The following is a 20642-nucleotide window of genomic DNA, read 5'->3' as shown; positions in this document are numbered from 1 at the left end:
AGTATCCTTTCCAAACAAAAGTGACAAATACAACGTATCTCATGCATACAAATATTATGGTCCTGATGGATTCTGATGACACATCAGACAACAGCACCAATGAAAACATTTGCACGGTGGCTACGAACCCAGTGCACTTTACATAAAGCTGACAGTTAGATCTGTGACTTTTTCATGTTAATCAGATATTAACGCTCTTGTAATATTTTCTTGCGCAATACTGTTTCGGATATGAGCAAGGTACATGGAGGCTTTATTGTATTATTGCACCATGCGTTCCTGGCTGATTCTAAAAATAAAGATTTCCCTGTAGTTAAACAAGTAGCTCTCGGCGTTCTACACTCCGAAGCCACATTTTATTTCATTTCTTGTTGCACTGCTCTTAAAGAAGATGAATAATTCATTTTTACATAATCGCGTCTATCTACGTGTATTTATGTGAGTTTCTGAGCAGCGGCACGTAAAATTATCAGAACTATTCATTCTGTCTTTATCAGTTAGCGTAAAGTTGAGTGGGTTTTTAACGGTGTTTATTTTCACGTGGTCTGCAGTGCAACACGGACCTGCTGATCTATGTGTGGTTTTGAGGATCAGTAAATGGTGCCGCTTACAGTCAACTTTGCCGGGTCTCATGCGGATGGTGAGTATTGAACTTCTTATGACATGGCCATTTATTAGCGAAGTAATCTGCTATCCAATAAACTTAAGGAAAATTTAGTTTTGGTAGCCATGAGAACGATTGACATTGTTATTAACTTGAACAGCAGTATATTTATAAGACAAGAAGTTTCAGCAAATCATCAATATTTTCAAATCCACCGCTAAGTGGGCAATATAGGCAGATGAAAGAGATGATTGACCTTATAAGAGCTACATTTAGCGAGCGACTGAACTGGTGGTAGAAATCGCCGTCGCAGGATAGCTGTTCTTAACTTTTTTGTGTGTGACGTCTCTCGTATTTTTATAAGGGTGTACACAACCCTTAACTAAAGATGGTAAACAACTGTGAGAGCAAGTGATTGAGAAATCACTTTGTGCAGCGGTGAGAGAATAGATAATGCCGGGAATATTTGAAGTGGTTGTTTGTTCATTCTTCACAGCTGCAGGCACGAAGCTTTATCCCTTTGCTTGTGATGCAAGACGCGCCTAGATTTATATCAATTGATCGCAACAAGGCGGAGCCGATTCTACGTTGTCCCAGAATGTTCTAGTAAATTTCGAAGCTTTATCTCGAAAGTTCGCTATCAGCTTTAAAAAGAGCACGGCCGAGAGGGGTGGCAATTCTGTTCGACAACCGCCGAGCACGCTAGTTGCTACGCCGCCGCCGAGTGATTCAGTTCTTTGTGGGCGCAAGTCAGCCCAAATAAAGACTTTCGTTTGGAAGCCATTCTCGCTGTTTCCTGCTCGCCCGAATGTAGTCCTCACTATTTGACAATACAAAAGGCAAGGTGCATTTTCGAAATGGTGAGGTAACGCAGGTAGTCTTGGTAAGCTCCAAAATTAGGGGTGCATCGACGAAAGCAAGCACGTGCTTGAAAGCTCAGCCAAACCAGGTAATGGTAGTTTAGAGAATCCTGGTGCCATTTTATTAATGTCAGAATTTTCATAGTTGTCGCTGATGGTTTATTTCACTGTCAGGATTTAAACCTAAACTTGTCTTTCACATGGTTGTTGCGTAGGTAGCATCGAGAAAATGTTTTCACATAGGCTCACAAGAACTGTGGTGCTATTGTTATTATCGCTGTCAATGCCACAAAAAAAAAAGAGAAAATGTTGTTTTTCGTGTAAATTTTTGTTTACTCACATGTCAAAAAATGAAAAAAAAACACGAGAGCAAGAGCCGGCAAACTAAACACAACTGAACTTTATAATGCAAAACATTATACTCTGTGGTAATAAAAATGCGCAAACAAACTAGATGCTTACCAGGTAGATCCTGGGGAACTATGCGCTTCAGCGGTCGCAAACACCTCTGTCTGCACTCTTCCCTTGTGTAAAAGTTGTTGCAGCCCCACTCACTACCTGAAAATTGCGGCATCTCTTCTCAGTATGATTATAGTAATAGCGCAAAAGCCTCTGGCCGCTGTGGTTACGTGCACTGTAAAAAAATTATGTGTAAAATAACAGAAAAAGTCTGGCAGCTTTCCTGCCAGAAAATATCTGTGATTATCTGTTTTCCGTTCTAGAACGTTTCAGTCATTTCACAAAAACATGTTTTTTTCTTGTGCAGAAACATTCTGTAATTTTCTGTTTTGTGTTTTGAAAGTTTTCAGTGATTTCACAGAAACGTGTTTTCACCGCACAGAAAGTTTCTGTGAATATTTGTTTTTGTTCTTACAAGTTTTCTGTGATTTCACACAAATATGTTTCCACCGCACAAAAAGCAACTGAAAAATGCAGAAAATATATATTAATTTCTCCTCTCCATATATATTATTCCTACATTGTTGGAATGATTTTTTTGCCGTTGCACAGAAACATTCAATAAAAAAGCAGGAAACATCAGTTTCTTTTTCTGCACCTTCTTTATTGTCCACAAAATTGTTTTACAGATGACATACTTGCTGCAGAAAACAAATAAATTGGTGGAACAACTCTCGCTTTTCTTAGTTTACATTGTTCTTGTAGCGGACCCTTAATTCACCTTGGACCATGCTAGGCCAATATTGATGCAATAAAACTATAGCCAGCAAATGAACGCCACACAGTAAAGAGAGGTCACGAGGCTGTGTACGAAGTTTGCATCTAGAACGACCAAATAGCTCAGGAACAAATCCTTTTGTAGGTCATTACCGCCTTTAAGAAATCAAATGTTCTTTATACCGTCTGACCAGGGATGACAGATTACCTAGTGTTTGGCGCTCATTGACAAAGGATGTCCTTGCGGCGTAGAAACCTGTTACCATAATTGTTTTTTGGTGGAGACATCGTAGAGTGCCATAGTGTTTTAAGAAGAAAACTAGTTATTTCATTGACATAACAAAGCAAACACGTGAAATACTTTTTCTAATAATGCGTAAAAAGGGCTAATTGAAATTGCCCCTATGAGGTGTCGTAGCAATACTTTAAACTACTCTTTATGTTCTGCTTCTGTGATGGAATGACATGACTGTAAACAGTGATTCGTAAATAGTAATATAGAACATCATTAACACTCATCAAGCAAAACCACAACTATTGAAACGCTTATTTCCATTCGTGATTGATTAAAATGCAGCTAAATGTCTAATTCAGCAAGAGAAGTAATAAAATGCCACTAAAAGTCAAACTCAGCAAGTGCCCTAATGAGTGCAGCGACCTTTGGTGAGAGAGAGAGTGCTGTTTGTTCTCTGTCTTCTCAGTTTTCGTGTCCCTGACTGGGTTTATTCCAGTGATGGTCCTGGAAAACGAATCGGTTTTGGCTTTACTTACAAGACCACAGTTATATCATACAACTTTAATTTCGAGACAGGTTGTCTGCTGCATGCAGCGGCCTTCCCTGCCACGCCTCTTTGAAACATTATATCCACAGAGGGAAAACATGGAAAGACAAGATTGCTAAACAACTGCACTTACAGAAAGACTGCACTGCTCCCCTTACCGTTCTTGCCTAGGTTCATTGCAACTGACACTACATAGTGCAGTTCTTGCTCAAAGAATGATGCGCGACTATGTTGGGAATGAAACGTTCCATCAGCTGCCTTGTGCAGATTAGAGATTATATCTGCTTTAACGACATCATCCACAATCTTATTAATTTCCTGGTTGCCTACACCTGCACTCTTGAGTTTGTCTTTCGAACAGGAGGCAGTTGCACAGAGATTAGCAGTCGGAATATCATATATAGCTTCTGCAATAATCTGGACAGTGCGCGAAGGCACATGACATTCAGAGAGTAGCCTGATGTACAAGTTAGCAAATGCTTCCTTCACACCCTTCTTGCTGCTTCCTGCGTCGTCTTCGCAGCAAGCTGCTTGACCCTCTAATATCTCCCCTTCTATGGCTGACGCCATTTCTATTGTTGGCAAGTACAACTGAGACACATCTGTGTAGTGTGCAACTGCAGCTGATGGAAGGTTTGACGTTGGTGCAAGAGGAAGCGACATGCATTGAATGTTTCGTCCATGCAAACAAGAAATATGTGAAGAAAATGATGCTTTGTTCTTGTATGTTCTTCGGCATCTGGGAAAAGGGCACTTCACTTCCATGCCTTGAAGAATGTGTCACCTTAAATGTGCTACAATCGACTTGTAATCCTTTGAAACTTGAATGCAATTGTCCACAGTGCAAACAACGTCAACCTTCTGTGTTGCAACAGCAATGCCAGCGGTTTCACCCGAATCCCTTATCCTCGTATGCTCACGGGCTAAGTGGCTGTAAAGTGGGCCGATCTTGCGGAACATTTTGCAGCAATGCTGATATGGGCACTTGATGTTGAACTGGCTAATATTTTTATGCAAGGCAGCATGATTGAGGAAGAGTGAGACTGTGCTGATATTGGCATGACAGATGCTGCAGGTATGTATTTCTGGAAAGACCAAAAACCGGTCTTTTAAAAGAAGTGCCTAGGTTGTAAAATATCATGCTTACTGTGGCCGCAATTTATACAGCAGAAAAATACATGCAAAAGTTGACATTCGCGACATTGCACGTAGGCTTCAATACACGTCTCGTTTAGCGTGCCCTGCATCACCCAAACATATGCTAATGAAGATGCACTACACTCATCTTTCAATGCTTTCACAAAACAATGTATAACTTTTATAGAACAACAGCATCGCTGGCAAGGTATATGTTGTCAGAAACAGTCACATTGCTCCAAGACAGTGTACCGCAAAAAGTGAATAAAGGCCATGTTGCGTTCGCAAATATGAAAGAAATCATTTTCTTAGACACATTTGGCTTTCTGTTTACGAGCTGCGCCACTTCGGACTGCCAGCAATATACAATACTTATAATTTAAAGGCTTATTGGTCCCTTTACCGATCAGAAATAGTAGCCTGGCCAGTCAGAAGTTGGTTGTCTCACTCATGAATGGTTCTTTAGTCACAAAAAAAGATAACTCGTCTTTTCATTTTTTTATTTTTATTTATTTACAATACCCCTAAGGGCCCTCGTGCGAGGGTATTATATAGGGGGGGGGGGCGATACAAGCATAAAAATATGGCACCGGCACTTGAAACAAAATACACGTAATAATGAATTAAAGCTAGTAATGTACACAAATAACACAACAAACAACCCACAATAAATACTCAGTAAATGCACATAATACAACAAAAATACCAAATCTGTTAGTACATGGTTTGCTTTAACGAATGCTGAAACGATTGTACGTTAACCTCAGTAGCTATGTGTGATGGGAAGTTATTCCAATCTATTATAGCGTGAGGAATGAATGATTTCGCGTTTCGAGTTTTTTATTGCAGTAGAACGGAAAGTTGGACGAGTTGGTATACGTTCATTTTGGGTGGAAAATTGCAGTCCGAGTTTTGTGAGAGGCATTTTGTGATCTCGACGGAAAATTGTTTTCTATGCCTCACACGTTTTGCGAAAAATTTACATAAACCTAAACATCAGCTTTTTTTAAGAAAAACATAGCCGAAGCATCACAAAACTCCTTCCTTTCTGTTCGACATGATCATGAAAATCGATAAAGAAAAGCATTTTCTGTGTCGTGAATATGCAATCGTATTATAGTTTCTGAAAGCTTAAGTAATCTTTCAGAACGTTGCCAAATCTGAAAATCAAATTTTGAGAAAGAAGAAAAATGCGAATAAATGCTTTGAAATATCAGTTTTTTCTGCTCGATGTCACCACAAAGAACGATCAGAAAGCAGTTTTAAAATTTTCTCTGCCAACCACTAATATATTTGCCGAGAACTCAAGAGGTGTTCTATCAGAATGTTTCAAAATATAAAATCAAATGCTTTTATAAGAAAACTTACCCCTCTCACTTTACCCTCGATTATTCTGGGACAGGAAAGGCTGTAAACTACAAATTTTGTAACACCTAGCTGATAACATAGGGTAAAGGTGTGATTGTCCCCACAAGCACATCTATCAACAGCCTTCTCATGACAACCAATTTGCCCTTTTCACTTGTCCCACAAGCTCAGAAGCCCGCAATCTGACTAAAATCGAAATTATAGCTGCAAATATTTCTTTACAGTAAAAAAATGCAACGCTACTTACCTTCCAAGTACGGGATTTCCAAAACAGGCACTTGCGGATACCGATTCACTTCCCTACAGCTACGGCAAGCTCATGGGAATGTTCAGTAGTGGTTGGTAGAGGTTCCAATGTTCTTGGTGTGGTAAAAGCGCACTGCACAAATATGGAACCCGATAAGTGGACACAGCTGACAATGCACTACAGCACAAGAAAGTGGCCACAGGAAAGGACATAAAACACAGCGCCATGTTCTGATTCCCTTTTCGAATCCTGTCTGATGCGATATTGCTATGGATTACATGAAGCAACTCGCCCACCGTTTAGATGGGACTTCGAAACTTCCAAAAGCATGCTGCGAAAAAAAAAATTAGCCGGCGTTTATGCACCTTTCTCTCGTACAGGCATTTCTCTCGCGCAGGCAGATCGAGGTGACAGTTTACGGGTATCTTTACCAAGCCGGATGGCATCAACACAGAATGAAAGCACACCTCTCGCAGAAATCAGTGACCTATCCTCGCACCTGCTAGCGCGCCGAGTTGGTCGTCGCCGCTGCCGCCTACACAGCCGCTGTAATTAAAGTATTTCTTTTGCCCTGGCTACGAGGAATATCCGCAAAATTAAAAAAAAAGGAAAGGCAAGTCTACTTAGTTGGCAACGGAGGACTAACAATATTTGCAGCGGGGTAAGGGCGAGCGCACTGCAGGCATAGATGCTTGTCGAATAACAACTGCGACTGCATGGCACCCATATTCTTTCACCAGCGGCAGAGCCTGCGCGGCGGCTTCGCGACCGAGTCGCGCGATCAAACAATGTATAGCCCCTCCAACTGCGAGGAAGCGTAGAAGGGGATCGACTGACTCGTCAAAGGCGCCGTGCTGGCGAGAAAGGGAGAACCTGAGAGGGAGAGGGAGCGCGCATCCAAGAACCAAGGATATAAACGCACAACGAAACAAGCACTGCGAACAATTCAAGTTGAAGGAAAATTCACGCTAGGAGCTCGTGCAGCGGGTTCCCACGAAACACTTTTCAAGAGGCCACGCTACGTCTACGAGAAAACGAGCCGCCCCTCAGGACGACCGGATGCCCGGCGGGTCACAATATAGAGCCCGCGACGTGACATTCCTAAGAGGCCACCAAACGCCAACGGGACGAAAAACGAAACGACGCCCCACGGACGACCAGCCATGATCTCCACGAAGAGGACGGACTCTACGTACCGAAACTCAAGCCTTGAGTGACGCTCTGCAGATCCGCAGACGCTGAGAGAAAGCACATAACCGTTGGCGCAAGGCACTGATGCACATCGCCTGTCGCCTTACTTAGTTAAGTTTCGTGCACAAAGCAACGGAGCGAACTACCGCGGCCCTCGCCTTGTCGCGTCGCTGCTTTAGCCACGGTACCGTGCTTTAGCGCACACGGAGCTCACTCCAAGCAACTGGGTTGCGCAGCCGCGTGGTTCCGTTTTTACCGGTGGTCCTACCCTACATAACGGCGTCAGCCTTTTTTCCGCCATCGTTATAGCTTGTCGCCTCCTCATGAACATTCATTCTTCATTAACTAAAACCTCATTAATTACAAACGTTGAATCTAGAAAACATCAACCGCTAATTCGTGTCGACGATTGTGACAGCCCATTAGTACATGTAGCAGGAGCGTTCTGAGTAATGCCAATCCGCATGAATCAATCCCGCAACCAGGCGTACCACCAACAAAAACGAGCAGAATCAAAGGAAAGCAACTTATAATTGTAGTACAGCAATAGAAGTGATGCTACATACCTTCTGGAGAGAGTATTCCAAAATAAAAGGTCCTGCTCCCCGGCGCTGAACCAACGCACTTGCCTACGGCGACGCCATGACGAAACTGATTTGCTGCCCCGCAGCAAAAACAAATGCGGTGCGATATTTTGCTTAGTATTCTTTACTTGCAATAAATAACACCTAAATTCATTACATATTTATGCAAGTATTTTGCAATAGAGTAAAATGCATGCGTAGTTGATTTCATTTTACTGTCCCTACCTCGTGTGAGCAACCGGATAAAAAACAGAAAATTTCTGTCATTACCCAGTCCAGAACTATGTTTTGGTTGGGCCACAGAATTTTTCTTTCCGGCCACAGAAACTTTCTGTAAAATATCTGTAATTTCACATCTTTTTTTTACAGTGTGGTCTGGGGCAATAGCACACTGAAAAATAAGGAGCAATCAGCATTCATTAACTGTCAGTCACATGGCTTCCAGTTTATTGATGTTCGAATGTCTGTAGAGAAGGTATAGTAAAACAATATTAAACTCTATCAAAACATAGTTTTTCACTAGTGCTATTAAATAGGGGATTGCGGATTACGCGGAAATAAGGCAAAGAAAACCCACTCTGCTTTTTTTATACACAGAGCCGAGTACTTTCGGCAGCGTTTAATATTATATTCAATGAAAATTACGTGGTTTTGGCATGATTCAAGTGGGAACCCTTCAGAATTATATAAATCGACTAAAAGAAAGTTCACTAAGGCATCAGACATAGTGAATAATTCAAGCTGGCCTGCATACACCGATATTTTTGCCGTACTCATGAAGTATTGATATATATAAACGTAACAAGCAACTGTAACCGTTCTACATCACTGACAAAGACGTGTTTCCAACAAATGTCTCACTGCACCGCCTCTACGAAGAGTTTAATTGTAGAGCTTTGAGCACTGAAGCACTGAAAACGTTCATATATATGAGAATAGTTGTCAATATTGAGGCAACCATCGAAAACATATAGATAATCTGAGGGAATATTATCTTACAATCTCCACTTCTCGCCGTCTACCTTGTTTTCTTACTCTAGCTAAGGTGTTCATGCCTCTGACCATACTGCCGTGAATTTTTATTGCGAAAGCAATACAGCTCGCAGTTTGAGCTCTTCACCGTCATCCCGGCGGAGTAACCACATTTGACCTTTAGCATGACCTCCGCTCTGACGTCACGCAAGACGGAGAAAGACAAAGCCCCAACTCGTCTCGTCGCGGACGTCCCAGCGTAACCACGGTAGCCGAGCAGCAGCTGCGCGGCGCTGCCGCGAGGAGGCGCTCGCTGTGATGACGTCACGCCAGACGGAGAGAGGCAGAGCCCCAACCCGTCTCGTCGCGGCGGTCCCACCGTAACCACGGCGCGCCGAGCAGCAGCTGCGCGGCGCTGCCGCGAGGAGGCGCTCGCTTTGATGACGTCACGCTAGACGGAGATGTATCGGGCTCCGACCCGGCTCGCCGCAGTCGTCCCGGCGTAACCACGCTGTGCGTTTCAGCGAGGCCATGTCGTCCGACATGCACAAGGCAAGGCTGCAACGATTCGCTCAAGCTAGGAAACGACGGCTGGCTCAAGAAACGGATGAAGTTGCTTTCGCAATTTCCGGGCTTAACCAAGCTGAGCCTCTGCCAATTTTTTAGTGCGCTTTCACATGACCAACATTTACTGGGGATGGCGGTAGATAGTAAACAACTTTTCTCGATTTCTAAGCTTTGGAATGTTCTTTGGAAGGAGCCAATTCTGTAGCAGTAGCATCTATAGTTCATTCCTTTCAGTTTTGCGCTTTTCCCAAAGCACATATATTTGATGGCTCATTCACCTTCTTTATCAGTTCGGGAACCAAAAAGTACAAAACATTGGCGCTGAACTATTGCAATACAAGTACAAGTAAGGGCGCCAAGGCCTGTTAAGGAAAGGAGCTGTTAAGGAAAGATGACCCATAACCCTCCTTCCTTGGCGTATGAAATGCTTTTACGTCGTCTGATTGCCTTCTTGGCTGGATGGTGTACTAACAGGGGTAAGCTGCTCAGACCAAGTTTTTTTTTGTAAATCTGAAATGCAGGCTCCTTTTCACTTTCTTAGAGTATCTTGGGTTTGCTTGTTGAACTTTGAAGCTTAAGTTCTGCTCTTTCTTATCGTCATCGTTCAATAAAATTTACACTTTATATAGGAGAGTGGGGAGCATAATGGTTTTATACTCTTACTAAGGCGACAGAGTGGACCACGTGCCGTCGGTAGAATCGACTACAAGTGGTTCAGAACCAGGAATCGTGGCTTTTAATTTTTCTGTCTACTACTTCAACCTGTTAGTGACTGATGTCGTGTACTAATAATCCTTTTTCTACTCCATTTGCTCGCATTTGAATTTTGCTTTTGTTACGAAAGCAACACTATGCTAGTCGTCGAGCCATTTCGCGAAGCCGAGGAAAGGACATACTGCGCATGCGCGAGGAGCAGTGACGCCACAAGGCGCACAGCTGGCGCGCTGCCGCCGTCGATGCGCGGGTGACTCAAAGGTGCCGCTGCCGCGCTCGCCAGTTGCGCATGTGCAGTAGCGACGCATAGCTAGCTTGCCGGGGCCGCCGCCGCTTCCGCGCGCTCTTCATCGCCTCTCTCTCTCCTCGTTGCTTTCGCAATCCTCCAGGTTTAACCAGAGCTAAACCACTGCCAATTATATTTGATGCTTCTATTCCCTTCGACTGGCGCCAATGCCTTTTGACGCTCACAAATACATTAAAAGGTCACAGTAAGAGAACAAGACAAATTCCTTCTTGTATAGGGCGCTAGCACTTCACTTGCGTTACATGCAATCCATGAACCTGTGACTTCACCAACAAACGTTATGTCACGAACGATGCACTATACTAACTGTACAAAAGGTGACATTCTATTTGAGTTACTTACGGATCCGTGTGATCTGGAGCCGGTCTTACTAATGATACCTACCAGTTTATTTATCAGAGAATATGATGCCTTCATAGCTTCAAAACATGTCTTTATCTCTTATTCAGAACACCAGAACCAGAGGTTTAATGAATGTGTAAGGAGATTTTAAGGCCGCGTCGGGATAACGTCTTAATAGACTAATTTATTGCCATTGGTGCAGTTTTTCACGTGCACTTGTATCTTCAACACAGGGATCACGAAATGTTTTCATGGCAATTAAATCTACGAGACCAAAGCTCCAGGTTTCCCGTACACAGGTAAATCCTCCGAAAACAACTTTGAGCTCCAGCACATCCATTCGCGAAATGGAAATACCAAGGACACGTGTCTGGGAAAAATGCTACAAAACAAAGCATTGCATTATGAACGCTTTTCTTCCGCAATGATATCATAGTTTTCAGCACGTATGACTGCACTTACTTTCAGGGAATTCGCAAGTGGGGCTGTCTCCATCTGTGCAATCTGGAAAAAAATTATAAAATATACAAATATTTGCTTCAAAATAGACGAGCTTTCAAGCATCGATGATTTTCTGTTTTATTACTTGATAAAAACTCGCACGTAGTGCCGCCTCAAATCCCTTTGCCAACAGTTTCTCTACTTAATGGAATATGCTGCCAAGAACGCACCACAGAATTTCCACTGCTTTCAAGCGGCTCCTGGAAAATTTTGCTCGTATTAAAATTAGGTTGTGGTCCGTACGAGAATTGTACGCATTCCTTACACGCTCATTTATCATTTATTCGCTGCTGTATAAACTCAAGGTCACAACATTTTCGTGGAAAAAAACAACTGAAGATAAACATGATTGAAATGTGCCTTATGAGGCCTTATTTTCAGTTTAGCCCCGTTTGCAGTCTAAACCAAACTCGTCCCGTAAAAAGGTAACACGCCTAACACATGTCAAAGAGCTTTTTTGAAATTTAAAAAGCGGTTCAAGCAGTCAAAAACTCACTTTTGTACACGATGCCCTCCGTGTATAAGAGCACACTGAAAGAGACTGCCATAAGCGCAAAGAAAGCGATGTAGTGGCGCATCTTTCTGCTAGGTTTTAGAATGAGGTCGTTTTTTCTGAGCTTTATTTTGTAGCCCCTTAAGTACCCGTCTACTTCTACATAATGTCGAAATACTAAACGCAGCTTAAGTACAGGTCCGCCCCCACAAAATTTTGAGGACGAAATTTCAGAAAGATAAGAATGCTTTCGCAAAACTAATGTTTACTCTTTTTATGTATCCGCTCGTTTCAGGACTGTTCACTAATCTCCTTTGATGTAGACGTTTGGAAAAACAAAGCCAAAACTTCATATACCTCCTACAAAAAGTTAAAATTACAGCTCTGAATTGATCACAATCTTTCGCCCTGAACAATACAATTCTATGGCTTTTCTGGCACCAAATATGAAATTTTCATATACATATGTCAAGTTCTTCTGGTTGGTACATTGTTGACAGAACTGCAACAAAAAAACAAAAAGCAGATTTTCAATGAAACCTGCTTTAAGGGTATCAGTGCATGTTTCAAATAAAGAAACCACTAGATAGATACAGAGAGGGGGGAAAGGCAGGGATGTTAACCAAAAAGGTTAAAAGAACCAGTACATGCCAGATATTACGCTAGAAGTCAGGTCAGTGCTGAACTCCAAGCGTTTATTTTTGCTTGGCTAGTACGAAGCATTGCTTGTTTTTGAAATGCTTAGGAATTTTAAGTATCGACTTAAATGTGGAACTTTTGAACCGCACTACAATTAATCCAGCAAGAACAGGCAGAGGATTTCCGGGAAGATGAGATTTCACGCATGGCTTGGCCACTCGAAGGGCTGAAACTTGGATTCAGCCATAACAAAAAAAGTTCTCAGGACAAGCCTCGAAAATTTAGTCAGGTTTGCATGCCAAGCAAACATTGGTGTTTAGTGTACTGAAGAGAAAAGCTCAATATTGGAATAGCTTGACTTGCATGCTGAAGAGAAAGGGGAACCTCGCCGATTCAGAATTAGAATCAATGTTTTCGGCTGAAGACTAGATAACACAAGAAAGAGACCTAGTCTCCTGGCATTTACACAGCATGTGAAGTTATCTTTCAAACCTGCATAAACGGTCGCACCAGATTTTTCTCAAGAAACTCTATCGCTCCATTGAAAAAGAACAGTACATTACGGGGGTCATTAATGGTTAAGTATTGTTGAACATCGCAGCGCGCGCTCCAGGACGCCTGTATTTTGGAAAGGCTGCGCAATAAAACGGTAAATTGTTATTGCATATCGGCCAGGGAAGTCGCGTTATTTATTTCTCAAACGTGGTGGGGCTATTACTATTGGCTGGCTGCCATTTTCGGTTGCAACCAGGGGTCTCACTGTGAAAGATAGAAGGTTAAATACAGTAATTAGTTGCCAAGCTGACTAACTAACATGCATCACCAGTTACTTGGGGTCGGCCACCCCAGTTATTACACTTCCGTAGAAGCCATGTTCCAGCCGCTATAAGACTATCTTTATATTTTTATGTTTGCCTCCTCTAATACAACGGACTGTCTTCTGTTTCCTAGATATAATAGTAGAAAACTAGTCGAGCTAGTTTTCCCTGCCACATGTCCTGCTGATAAATGAAGAATACATAAGAGAAAAATTGGAAATTGTCAACTGAACCTTTACTCGCCATCATCATCAGCCTGACTGCGACCACTGCAGAACAAAGGCCTCTCCCTTGCCTTTCCAATCAGCCCTGTCCTTTGTCACCCGCGGCCGCCGTACACCTACAAACTTCTTATTCTCATCAGCCCACGTAACTTTCTGCCGCCTCCTGCTATGCTTGTCTTCTCTTGGAATCCACTCCGTTACCTTTAAGGACCAGTGGTTATCTTGCCTTCGCATTACATGCCTTGTGAAAGCTGTTTTGTTCACCTTGATTTCGACTAGGATGTCATTATACCGCATTTGTTCCCTCATCCAATCCGCCCACTTCCCGTGTTTTAACGTTACACCTATCATACTTCCTTCCATAGCTCACTGTGTTCTCGTTACTTAAGCTGAGCACTTTTCGTTAAACTCAGTGTTTCAGCCCCATAGGTGTGTGCCGCTAAGATCTAGATGTATTTTTTTCTTTTGCGAGATATTGATAAACTGCCATTCATAATCTGAGAGAACCGGTGATATGTGCTCCACTCCATTCTTATTCTTCTAGTTATTTCCTTCTGATGATCCGGATCAGCGGTCACTACCTGCCCTAAGTAGACGTATTCGTTTACCACTTCCAGCACCTAGCTACCAATTCTGAAAAATTGTTTCCTTGCGAGACTGTTCAACGATACTGTGGCTGTCTGCATATTAATTCTGAACCCACGGTTCTAGTCGGCCTGCATAACTTTTTGAAGATGGTTTTGATTTGGTTTCGGTTATCAGGTGAAACAACCCAAAGCGACTCAGGCTATGACAGACGCCGTAGTGAAGGGCTCCGAAAATTTCGACCACCTGGGGTTCTTTAACGTGCTGCACTGACAAGGCACAGTACGTGGGCCTACAGATTTCTCCTCCATCAAAATTCGACCTGCCGCGGCCTGGATCATCATGCTTTTCAGTTCATCTCCTGAGTAAATTAGAAAGGCAATGTGATCAGCGAATCTCAGAACACTTAGTACTAACCATTAACTCTTACCACCAACTGCTCTTAATCGAAGCCTTGCAATACTCCTGTAAACAGGCGGGGAAATGCACTGTTGAGATCGCGTCTCCCTGCCTGACATCCTTTCTTATTAGAATTATATTGCTGACTTTAACTAGGACTATTAAAGCTATGCAGTCGTTACAGATACCTTCCAGTATTTTCACATCAATCTTCTACACCTTGATTCCGAAATGCCTGTGTGAGTGCTGATGTTTCCGCTGAATCAAATGCTTTCTCATAATGAATGAAGGCTGCATATAGGGGTTGGTTATATGTGCCGCATTTCTCTGTCTTCTGATTTGTAGCGTGAATATGATGTATTGTAGAGTCAAATTGTTGCTAAGGTTTAATGGTCAAACAGTAAACGAAAATCTCACAGGGTGCGCAGAGAAGATATTGTAGGATGGGTGGACCGGATACCGGCAGGCTCTCTCAGGAGACGACGCATCTGATTGAAAGACTCCAAAGCTTAAATGCGTCCAACCCTAGAGAGAGCATAGAACTAGTAGAGCTGTCAAAGTTTATAAACAAGAAAACGGTAGCCGAGATAAGGAAGTTTATTATGGAGAAAATCTAGCATGCTGCATAGAAAGGAGGTAGCCGAAAAGCGGTGAAGAGGCTACTAGGGCAATGTCGTCAGCAATATGTATAAGGTCGTTAAGTAGTAGAAGAGTTCTACACAAATCTGTAGGATAGCCAATGTAATGTTTATAATGCATGTTTTTTCATCCTCTTAGGAGAAAGCAGCCCGCATGTGCCCTTATCTCTCCCTTCGCCACACAAAGGTGAACAGACTTCACTGGAACAACCCGAACCCACGTGAAACTCTTTCTACATTGTTCCAGATTCTCCTAGGATTTCAAACGCTTATGTCGAAAATTTTTTATCGAGTTTGCGTACAGCGCGAACGAAAGCCTCAGCGATTCGCAACTTTGTCACACAACAAACGCGCTTGATACTGTCGCAACCACCCACAAAAATTTTTCTTTGTGGAAAACCGTGTCCAAATAAACAGTTCTTGAGTTGTTCTTTCACCCATAGAGCTTTGGAGTTGTTGCTGTTTGCCTGACATGCCAGTCTGTTATTTTTCTATCTCAATTCTCGGCCGTCACCACAGCGTGACAAATGTGAGACCTTTTCTAATGACTTTTTCAAGAAAAAAAATACGGGCGGGTTTCACCGTTTGTTTACGATATGCCGCGATTCCGTGACCATAAAAAACAGAACTTTAGGACGGCAAATAAAAACGGCCTGTATTGCGCTCTGCCTGGCTACGCGTGCCGTCCGGGATGCCTATTTGTCAAGAACAGCCGGAGCAGCCAACAATGGCAGCGCCACCCGGAGACGGGCCCTCTGCCAAAACGGAACTGTTTGTATAATACTACATTCAGAACAGTGTCTTGGCATACATGCTGTGGAATAGTTAAATAGAGCTGCATTTTTTGCGCGGCGGATGACCGTTTGAGTCCTATTATTTTCGGTTATTCTTTGCTTTATTTTTCGCTCATATCCATTCCAGCGTACTTTACGCTTTTTAATTGCAATTAAATTATGGTATTTAATGGCTTATGACATCTTTTAAGACTTTCTAACTTGAAATTTTTCTGCCGTTTTTCCTGACTAAGCGGTCACACGGTCGGAAAATCTCTTTTGTGTTTTCAGGACAAAAGATATACCGGCATCATATATACTTTGCGTACTCTTGGGGGTTCCTTTAGCTCTTTTCGGTAAGCCCCATTGACGCTCTTGAGTGACCGTGGTCCGTAAACAGGGCTTCAAAACTTTTCGCTGCACAGGCAGCAGTCTGCGAATCCGTGTCCAGGACCCCGCCTCAAGATCATGGCCGCTCCCCTTCAGGAGGGTTTCCTTCCTCTTTGCTCACCTGGTATTAAACATTTAACATTTTTTCCGGCCAAGAGTACACGATTTTCTCATCATTGATTTTTCACCTAAATTACATCGTACACCCTATGTAATACCCTAGGTCAAAGATGCCCTTCAAGAAAAATAAAACAACTCAACGTCTATATGGATTTAATTATGACTTTGGAAGACTGGATGTGTGGACAGAAGCACTAAGTAGCCGACGCTTACTTCCCTAAAGGCGTTTCCTGCAGGCGATGCTTTGAACGAAGTCTTAAGATTTGCAGTTTCACACTGTCTGAAAGTCTTTCATACGAATTTGCGTGCACGCACATCGTCGGACAGTTTTTAGTCGCGCTTTGTTTATGCGACAATGGCTTTGGCATTTTCCTGTGTTCTTATGAAACTCCCTTCAAGCAAAAGATAGTAGCTTGTTAGAGCACTTGTCTGGAATATCAGTAAGCGCCATATTCAGGAAGACTTTGCGCAGATTAGCAAAAGACGGGAGGAAGAAACACGCACACACAGAGCGCAAACTTGCAACTGTATTCTCAGAGACGATACGCTGCCTTAAGAAGCAGAACGAGTGCAAGCATACAATGTCCACTGGAACATATGTTTGAAAAAAAAAAAACACCAGCACATAGGTACAGCAAATGTTGCATCAATGATAGGCACACGTAAATTCATAACACGCGGGTTCGAACCAGGCCGCGGCGGCTGGAATTTCTTTGGAGGAGAAATTCTAGAGGCCCGTGTGCTGTGCGATGTCAGTGCACGTTAAAGAACCCCAGGTGGTCGGAATTTCCGGAGCCCTTCATTACGGCGTCTCTCATAGCCCGAGTCGCTTTGGGACGTTAAACCCCATAAACCATAAACCACGTAAATTCATACCGGAACTAAACAGAAATTCCCAGAAACCACGAACAACAAAATCAGGTTACCTATCACGATGGAAACAAAGTTCTTTTTTGAGAAGCGCTACCGATGCCTTACGCATCCTACCGTAGTACAATCTCGAGGGCCTCCACAATTTCCCAGGCCAGCCTATCGGATCTCTTCCGATAACAACCGTAGAACGGAGGAGAGGATGGCACACCAACCACCAATATGTCGCTACACCAAATGGACCAACGTTCTGCTCTAACAAGTACCAGTAAGTGCATAAGTTTTCAGAGATTAAGGCGTTGTGGCTTCGAAGCGATTTTATAATGAAAGGTGATGACTTTGCTAAAGCGTGGTTGGAGCGCTTCGTAAACCATTACTGAAAGGTTTTCAGAAAATGCAGGTGATGTGTTATTTTGTTCGCAAACGTTCGTGATCCACAAATATAAAAGCCTTCTAATAGTGCTGTCATCCACAGCACAAATCTTGGACATGCATTCTAGCCGCCAGCAATTTTTAAGAGATATGATCTATCTGAAGACTTATCGCGTGATCACGCGATAAGTCTTCAGAAAAAACGAGTACATCCTTCACGCGGTGTTCAACGTAACAGTCCCACCGACTTGAAGCATGCCGTTGCTAGCGCTTCTCCTAGGAATGAGGAACGTGCGCAGGCTTCTACCGTCAAGAATTCTGAACTAATGCCACACAGCATCGCTTATCACCCACGCAATTTATAGCGCTCACCGCAGGCACACAGGTCCTTTATGCACCAATGCTTCCAAAATCACACGCGTGCAGCCCCTGCCCCAATCGATAAATCAGTTTCCGTTTTACTAACAAATATCCGAAGTTATTTTCCAAAGAAAGAAGCCGTGGAAGCTATATTGCAAGACAACAGCACAGATATTGCGATCTTTACTGAAACGTGGCTCACACCTGATATACTGAATGACGAACTTTTCCAAGATAAGCAATCCTTCACTTGTTTCCGCCGTGACAGACCAGGGCGTAGGGGAGGCGGCGTGATGGTTCTTGTTAAAAGAATTCTGGTCTCTTCTGCTGTCGCAGTCAATAGTAAAAGTGAAATAATTTGCGTGAACGTTTCTCTTGCTCATTGCACCAATATAATAATCGCATGTTACCGAGCACCTGACTCCGATCATTCCTTCATCGACGACCTAAGTACCATTCTGCTCGACATAAATAAACAGTTTCCCAGAGCCAACCTTATAGTTAGCGGCGATTTTAACTTCCCTGACATCGATTGGGACAATCTAACCGCATCTTCCCGCCATTCCAGAGAATTTTTGGATCTTATTCTTTCGTTTGACCTCTCTCAAGCAGTCAGAACACCAACTCGGGGCACTAACATCCTAGATCTTGCACTTGCATCTAATCCTGATTTAATCCAGTCTTTATCATCCATCGCCGGTCTTAGCGATCATAGCATAGTGTTGTTCAATTTTTCAGTTCGCATCACTCCACGACAACGCTCAGTGAAATACATACGCGACTACAAAAAAGCCAATTTTTCTAAAATCAATGAAGAACTAGCCAAATTTCTTCTCCACTTCGAACAGACTGCCTCTTTCAGGTCTATTGATGATAACTGGTCCATGTATAGAGATAAAATTACCTCTTTAACTGAATCTTATGTACCCCTCGTTTGCATTCGTGGTGATGCCGGAAAACCGTGGTTTACCAACTCTTTAAGAAGTCTGTGCAATAAGAAAAAACGATTATTTAGAGAAGCTAAGGGCTCCAACTTAGCGTCTAAATGGGAAAAATATTTTAGCTGCCTGAGAAATTACACCAAGTTGCTTAAGAGCACTAAACAAAATTTTTACAGCAATGACCTACTCGATATCCTTCGAAACAACCCAAAAAAGTTCTGGACTATTTTAACTCCAGGTCGTAGCGGTTCGCATAATATATCTTTATTAGATCAAGATGGTTGTCATGTTCCAAATGAGCTTCGCTCGGACGTAATGAATGCGTACTTCTCATCTGTTTTCACCCACGAACCAGCCGTAAACATTCCTACATCACAGAGTCTAAATGTATCTGAAATGCCACCTGTTAGTATCTCAGCCGAAGGAATATGTAAACTTATTGAAGATTTAAAGGTATCAAGTGCTCCTGGGCCCGACAACATTTCTGCGAAAATTCTTAAATGTACCAAAGTAATATCCAGCCACTTCCTGCAAATCATTTTCACGCAATCTATTTCTAGTGGCCAAATACCGTCTGAGTGGAAGATTAGCCGAGTCGTGCCTTGCTTTAAGGCAGGAAACCGCTCTGATCCATCAAATTATCGTCCCATCTCGCTAACATGCATTGCGTGTAAACTACTTGAACATATTATTTACTCCCAAGTAGCTAATCACCTCGATAGAAATTCTTTTTTCTTTCCAAACCAACACGGATTCCGTTCTGGCTACTCATGTGAAACTCAACTTTTTGAATTTACGACTGACCTCCACCTAAACCTTGACTCCTTGTTTCAAACAGATATCATCTACCTCGATTTTTCTAAAACTTTCGACCGAGTTCCCCACCAGCGCCTCTTGGCTAAACTTTCCTCCCTTTCACTGCACCCGCTGATATTATCATGGATTCGCAGTTTCCTAACTAATCGTTCGCAATACACCGTCATCGACAACCATCCTTCTACCGTTACTAAAGTTACCTCCGGAGTGCCTCAGGGCTCAGTTCTTGGGCCGCTCCTGTTTCTTGTCTTTATCAATGACCTTCCTGCTGGCATTTCATCATCCATCCGTTTGTTCGCAGATGATTGCGTTCTTTACCGCCGTGTTAGCACTACGAACGACCAGTCATTGCTGCAGGACGACCTGAACTTGATACAAAGTTGGTGCTCTACCTGGCTCATGAAATTGAATGAAACTAAATGCAAGTTTATGCACGTGTCCCGTAAACGATCTAACCTGCACTTTTCATACTCGCTAAACAGGACCGCGCTATCTGAAGTTGAATCCTACAGATACCTCGGCATAGAAATAACAAGTAATCTTAACTGGTCGAAGCACATTACGTCCCTGGCTGCTAGCGTTTCTAAATCACTAGGATTCATCAGACGATCGCTCACATTTTCTCCCCCTAAGGTTAGACTAATCGCATACGAAACTTTCATCCGCACTAAACTTGAATATGCATCGAGCATTTGGAATCCCCATCAAGAGTATTTAGCACATATGTTAGAGGCCATTCAAAATCGAGCTGCTCGGTTCATAACATCAAATTATGATTCTTGGTCGAGTGTTACTAATATCAAATCCTCCGTTGGTTTACCTTCCTTGGCATCCCGTCGTAAGATAGCAAGG

Source organism: Amblyomma mixtum, unplaced genomic scaffold (assembly GCF_055824585.1).
Source record: "Amblyomma mixtum isolate Tamu unplaced genomic scaffold, ASM5582458v1 scaffold_13, whole genome shotgun sequence".
Classification (NCBI taxonomy): domain Eukaryota; kingdom Metazoa; phylum Arthropoda; class Arachnida; order Ixodida; family Ixodidae; genus Amblyomma; species Amblyomma mixtum.
The sequence above is the reverse complement of the archived record's forward strand: the minus strand, read 5'-3'. Positions refer to the sequence as shown.